At 43.1% G+C, this 7,183-nt stretch overlaps 1 long non-coding RNA gene across 1 annotated transcript; it reads left to right on the top strand.

Annotated features, from left to right (window-relative positions):
• Positions 1-498: 498 nt before the first annotated feature.
• Positions 499-2,068, top strand: LOC115576724 (uncharacterized). The gene is made up of 3 exons (XR_003982931.1): positions 499-645; positions 1,382-1,468; positions 1,865-2,068. It is a non-coding gene; the product is annotated as an uncharacterized LOC115576724 (long non-coding RNA).
• Positions 2,069-7,183: the final 5,115 nt, after the last annotated feature.

The raw sequence follows: 7,183 nt of genomic DNA, 5'->3' as shown, positions 1-7,183 counted from the left end.
CGACTGGGGGGTGGACTTCACCTGCTGGTGCTCCTACAAGGTGAGCTGACAGGAAGAGTCCTCCACATGTCATTCATATGAGAGTTCAGGTATACAGTGTGTATATGACTGACCATTGTCTGCTCTCACTGTCTGAACTCAGCTGCTGCAGCTCCACTCTCACTGGGTTTAATGGGGCCATCTTTGCTTCTGCTATCTACTTCTTCCATAGAAATCTGTGCTGCAGGTCCAAACTCTTCCTTCACTGATGTTCTGAAAATAACACCTGTCATACTTTTCACTGGCCGTCACATGAAGTAGTTTTATTTCACAGCTGGATGTTTGTACTGTGTTGACTTCAAGCTTCTCTTTCTTTGTTTGAGCCGCTCAGAAATGAGGAGCAGAACAGGAGAGGTGCATGATGGGAGTCTGAGTCCAGCAGCAGCAGCAGAACAGGAAGTCAGCAGCAGGTTCTGCAGCAGTGAAACAGTCAGAAGCAGCTGTGACGTCACGTCTCTCCTGTCGTCTGCACAGTAACTGAAGTCGTTAATGAAGAGAGGAAGTATGAAGGAAGAGAAAAGAGGAACATTACATCATCATCACTGATCACTGTTTGGAACCTGGAGAGGAACTGAGTACTTTTACTCAACTACTGTACCTGTGCAGGTGAGTTTGTTCAGTCAGGATTCACACACACACACACACACACACACAGAGCTGGATCCCTTAAACAGCCATGATTAGCGAGTGTGTAAATGAAAGGAGGAACCTGGATGAGGATGAGAACATGAAGGAAGTTGAAGGAATGATGGAGCTCAGTGTCTCTGGTTCTGACTGAATGTGGACCTTGAACAGATCCGTGTGTGCAGCGGCTGCAGAGGTGACAGTAGAACCGTCTGTTCAGGTTTGGAGGCAGCTTGCATCGTTCTGTCTGGACAGTAGTTCTGTTTTAAACCACGTGTCCTTTCCTGTTTGTTTGAATCAATGCTATATCTGTTTTTATTGGAGCTCAAATATTCCATACGTGAACTATTTAGATTCATCAGACAGATGGAAACAGAAGTCTGGATCTTATTTGAGTGCAGCAGTTCTGTTTCTGTTTCTGCTGCTTTCAAATCACATGATTTGTGTTGAGAAATTGTATCCTGGGGGAATCTGCATGACATGAACCTCTGGACTCACAGTCCGCTCTGTACATTGTAATGTGTGAATTGTGACACATTTAATATAGGAGGTGTTATTTTTCTGAACATATTTGAATCTTCCTGCATTTCCTTCTTCAGAGGGAAACATGCTGCAGATCAGGAGCTGCTTTTGTCTGGTTCTCCTGCAGAACTTCATGCCCTCAACATCACCCTGTTGAATCAGATCCTTTAAATAAGCTGTTTCACTCTGTCAACAGACAACATGCATGTTTTCATACTGACTTCATGTCTGCTGTCATGAAACCACCAAGGTGTGAAGAAGACAGACTGCAGGAGAGAAAAAGGTGAGGACAGGTGAGAGGTGGTGTGGTTCATTGGTCCTGCAGACTGAAGCTTCATCCCTCCACTGATTCAGGATCTGAAGTGGCTCCAGAACAGTCCAGGCCTTCACAATGTGTCTCTGAAGCATCAGCTGGTGTTCACAGCAGTATTATTGTCCTCACATCCATCAAGCTGCTAGAGGAGGGATGTTGCTGTTTCATTAAAGCAGCTGCTGATCTTTTTCACATCCTGCATTGTTATTGTGCCTTTAAGAAGCACAATCTGGTTCCTTTGTGGAGGAAGAAGTGGAGCATGTTGCTGCTGCTGCTGCTGAGGGCTTTTCTTCTTCTTCTTCCACTGTTTTCTGCCTTCTTTCTCCAGCCTTTATTTCCATCATTGTTGTCTGTATGTTTCATCAGGAGGACGCTCTGCTTAGTGGCACAGAAACATTGAGGGAAACTTCCCGTCCCCGAGTCATCATCACCACGGACGAGGAAGATGCTGCGTGTGTCTGATGGCCTGGATGAAGAGCAGACGGAGGAACTGAGGGAAGCCTTCATGTTCCTTTTTAGTCTGCAGGAAGATTATGAAGCATTCAGTAAAGAAATGATGGACACGAGGCAGATGCAGCTGTTTTCTGCTTCTGACAGAAAGTGACAGAAAGGAATAAAGTGTTCTGGTGTCAGTGGCTCAGACATCACTTCAGTCTCTGATCTGCTTCCTGCAGCTGATAGAACTGAGTGGACCACAGTGTGACGTGTGTGTGTGTGTGTGTGTGTGTGGCAGCATGACACAATCATGGACTCACAGTCAGAAAGAGTTCAAAACAGGAAAGTCTATCAAATGCATGAAGCTTTTTCATAGCTGCGTGTGTTTAATACAGTATGAAGTGTTGAGCTGACGTCACTGTTCCAGTTACACACTGAACCTCAGACAGAAGGTGTGTGTGCAGCTGTGAGGGCTCATCAACATGGAAACATCATGATTTTATTCACAAGATGAGAGCAGAATGTATTTCCATATGATGTATTCTCACTGTTATCATGTGGGCTGGTGTTGACCAACAGAAACATGTTGCAGCAGACCTGATGCTGATAGAAATGATGATGAAAGCAGCTCCATATAAAAGCTGTTTATTGAACTAGAAGCTGAAGCAGAGACGTAACATATCAGCACACAGATGATCAAACACCTGAAACATTGAACTGATCATCAGCTCTCTGTGTGTTGTGATCAACTCCAGCTAACAGCTCCAGTTGGACTTGGATCCTTATTCTACATGCCATCAATACGTCACTCTGTCCGGAGGGAGGCGCTGCAGTGACGTCTGATGTGCTGCCTGGTGTCCGCCACCAGAGGGCGCCTGCGCAGTGGGCGGAGTCAAACAGTTAGCACAGCGAGCCACTCCCCGATCTGCGTGCTGCAGCCAGGAGGCTTCAGGTTGAATCCAGCTGAGCTCTGCTGGACTGCAGGGCGCTGCTGTGAAGTTTGACCCTCTGTACTACCCGTAGACGTGACCAGTGTTGGGAAGATTACTTTGGAAATGTAGTTGGTTACAATTACAAGTTACCCTGTTGAAAATGTAATAGTAGTGTAACTATTTCAATTACTTTCTCAAAGTAATGTAACTAATTACATTTGATTACATTATGATTACTTTTCTTTATTTTGAATGAAATCTCTCAACTGCTAACCATTTTCACATTTTAAGACCTATAGTGTGATAAACCTTTCAGTTCAAAGGTTTAACCATATATTATGAGTCTGACCTTCGGCCTGCACTGAAGGAGGCTCACTTCCTCACTAAATGGAGCGACAGCGGGCTGATTTCAGACAAGAGGAGCAGGTTGTTTAATGGAGAGAGTATGAGCGATACAAAAAAGCCTGATCACAGCCTGAAGCAACAGTGTTGCTGCAAATATGACAAGAGGAGGCTGATTTTAATTTCTGACAGCTCTACATTGAGCTGCTTTTAAATATGAAGCTTTAGAGCCACAACAACTGTTGTTTTAAACTGTGTTTTATATTGTTTTCATATATTTCACTGATCGCAATTATAAAATGCCAGTGTGTGTTTTATTGAAAGCGAGGCTGGGTGTGCGTATGAAAATAGGTTACAGTGGGTTTTTTAGGTGCTGTAGCTACAAGCAAATCTCATGTTGTCTCTGTACAAAGACCTTTTTAAATGTGAGAAAACAGAGTAGACCTACTCAAGATTTGCGTTTGGGCAACACATAACAGGCGAAACTATTAATTTATTCATGGCCACATTAAGTTAAATTATCTGTCCTGCTGCGAGCGCACAACTTCTTTCAGTGGTGACTGACTGTATATAAAGTAAACAGGCTATAGCTTAATAAATGACCTCCTGACGCGAGTCGGATCAACAGCTGAGCAGCGTTTCCCCTCAGCTGAACATCTGTAGAGACACTCAGAGAGAAAGTAAACAGCAGCGGATCAGCGCGATCTCTCCCTCCGTACAAATGTTCTGATCCAGCTCCACTGGACTTTCAAAGTAAAGGTGACGCCAGCTGTAAATGAGTTAAATAGTGAAACAGCGGCGCTTTTATAGCCGATTTTATGATTAAACTCTGAACAGAACCTGGTCGGGACCAGGTTATGAGCTAAGCATAAGTTACCATGGTGATCTAGCCGGGTTAAAAGAGAGCTACCTTTGTAATACAGGGAAGCCTGGCTTCTGTCTGTATGAAGTGTTTTTTGTATTTCCAGCCCAGGAACATCTTGTGTGCCGCCGACACTGTTGCTGCTGAGTCTGACTGCCACCGTACGGTTTGTCGGTTGAGTTGAATGGCACATGACCAGAGAGAGCCAATCACAAGCGTCAGTTTTGGAAGGAGGATGTTGATATGAAAATAACTAAAAACAAACATGAATCCAGGGGGGCGAAAAACTATTTGATAAATCCGAGCTTTTGCGGCGATTTTTCAAATGTAACTTAAGTTGTAATCATTGAAATTTCCAAAAGCAACTGTAATTTAATTACATATTTTCTCCCAGTAATGTAACGGATTACAATTACGTAAATGTTGTAATTAAATTACGTAACGTCGTTACATGTAATTCGTTACTCCACAACACTGGACGTGACCAAACATGGCTGAGCTCGTTGAAATTCCATTCATGTTTGAGGCAAATCAACAAGGAAGGTGATGAGTTTTCTTACAAAAGGTACAAAATGAGCATTTACACACAATTATAATCAGCTGATTAACTAACAATGACTAAAACTGTTACATGTCCAGCAGGGGTGGTTCTAGGGGGGGGGCCAACAGGGGCCAGTGCCCCCGTACCTCTGAGTCTGGACCCCCTGTGGCCCCCCGACAGGGAGTCTGCATCAATAACACAATGACAGATTTCTTGCAATGATTTTGTTTTGAGGGGAAAGTGTCTCAGCAGTTTACTACCCAATCAAAAATGTTGAAATTGTAAACACTGTTTTGTCAGAATGAGGAATTTATCTTTTTATTTCTTTTTTTCCGGGTTGTATGTGCCCCCTAACAAAAAAGCCGGCCCCAACCTGGCCCCCCTATTAAAACTGGTCTAGAACCGCCACTGATGTCCAGTCATGAAGCAGCAGCAGCAGCAGGAACACGAGTTCAGACAAACAGCTGGTTGATTCAGTTCACAGAGAAATAACTGAAGAGGTTCAACATGTCAGTGAAATGTAGATTTCTGGGATCAGAATAATTATTTCTAACAGCAGCACAAACTCCATCCTCACAAAGCACGTAGTGATGAATCAACTGTCCAATCAGAAGCTTCCAGTCGTCTCTTCTCTACTGATGTGTGTGTTAGTTTAGTTTCTTTGTGTTTAAATCAGATGTAGCAGCAGAGTGTTGTTAGGGTGGAGCACATGTTAACACTTTTCATTTCAAACAGCAGAGTGGAACTATAAAGCAGCAGAATATGGTTCCTAACAAAGTCCTGGAGTCAATCAAACCTGCTTTATTTCCTCACTGGCTGTTTGAGATTCTGACACAAAGAGTTTAATTTGTCCCTGAGTAAATGCAGACTGGCTGCACAGCTGCACTCACTTACTTTCAATCAGTGCTCATTAGCTAGCGTTGCTAAGCTAGCAGGGAACAGGCTCGTCAGATGTCTTGATTTGAAGCGTTCTTGCCGCTCAGTTTAACATGACGTGAGTCCAAATGTGCAGTAAAAGCTTCATTTCACTCCGAGTGCATCATTCTTCACTGAAACGGTTTGTTGACGGCACAAGACAGCTGAGCTAACACGCTAATGCTAGCTAGCTGTCAGTTAGCTCCCCGGACAGCAGTGTTAGCTGGTTACTGTCGCTGGATCCAGACAGCCGGTGGAAACATGAAGCACTGACTTTATTTATCTGCTGCTCAGACGAAGCGTTTAACCGTCAGCATGTTGGCGGACACACACAGAGCTGCTAGCTGAGCGGCTCCAGACGAGACACACCGGAAGTGTGACGTCTCGACCTCTGATTGGGCAAACGGACTCGACTCAATTCAAAGGAGCTTTATTGACTAAACAAGCGTTGACAGACAGGCAGCGTGTTGAGCAGGTTATTTTCACACAGCGTTTTAATGTGAGGAAAGTCTCAGTAACTGCAGGTTTATAAACACTCAGCAGCTAGAATCATCACATTTATTGATTATTGATTCCTCCATCTTTCAGTGGGAGCCCACAGGACAATAACATGTCAGCACACATCAGCATGAGGAGACATTAAACATTATTTACATCGTCTTAAAGGTTTTAAATGTCCAATAAAAAAGAAAATAGTAGCTAAACATGTTAAAATCAGCAGGAAGCTGATGAGCCAGTGTAAAAACTCAACTATGTAAACTGGGTACAATGAAACACATTCAAACATTTATGTTAAAAAGACAAAAATAAAGACTTTGATGATCAGGTTGCATTGGAGCAGATTGTTCTATTAGTTCAGCACTTCAACATTTATCACAACATGATGTCAATGTTTTGTTTGTTCTCTTCACCATCAGATTTCTTTCTATGTGTGTTGACATCATCACAGCATTTTCAGCCGAGGGAATACGGTACATTTGCTCACTTATTGAGCCGAGTGTCAGGAATGCCACTGAAGAAGCTGTGCGCTCACTGTCGGGCAAACTGTTTGTGTAGCCCTTCGTTTTGTTGCCACGGGAACCTACTTACATTCAGTTGGTGATGCAGAAAATCTGAGCAGGAACACACACTGACAAAATGATGGGCAGCTTGGCTACATACCACTCTGAATGATGTGTTTGTATTTGGCTCTAACTTGCTGCCATGTCCGACTGCTGCTCCCACATCTTAATAAAATGCAATATGAAATATTAATTAGGCCAACCTAGTATTTATTTGTCACAGATAATGAGTAAAGTTAATAATTTCTTTGATGTGGCCATGAATAAACTGATGAACTGATCAATGTTTCACCCGTTGCAGGGCAGTGTACGCCCAAACACAAATCTGACAGGCTGGAGCTGTTTTCACTGTCAGAAAGCTCTTTATTGTCATTGTACAGGGACAGTAGCTACATCTGCTTGTTCATCCCAACACAGTGATACAAAAAAACACTGAACATTTATAGCCTACGCACACTCAGCCTCGCTTTCAATAAAACACACACGCGCATTCTATAACTGAGATCAGTAAAATGTGAAAACAATATAGACATCATTCAAAAATGAACAAAGATAGTTGTTGCTTCAGTGTATTTATTTTTTTAATGGATGAGGGTT

Source organism: Sparus aurata, chromosome 24 (assembly GCF_900880675.1).
Source record: "Sparus aurata chromosome 24, fSpaAur1.1, whole genome shotgun sequence".
NCBI lineage: Eukaryota > Metazoa > Chordata > Actinopteri > Spariformes > Sparidae > Sparus > Sparus aurata.
Note: the sequence above shows the minus strand (reverse complement) of the source record. Positions and strands in the feature narration are given on the sequence as shown.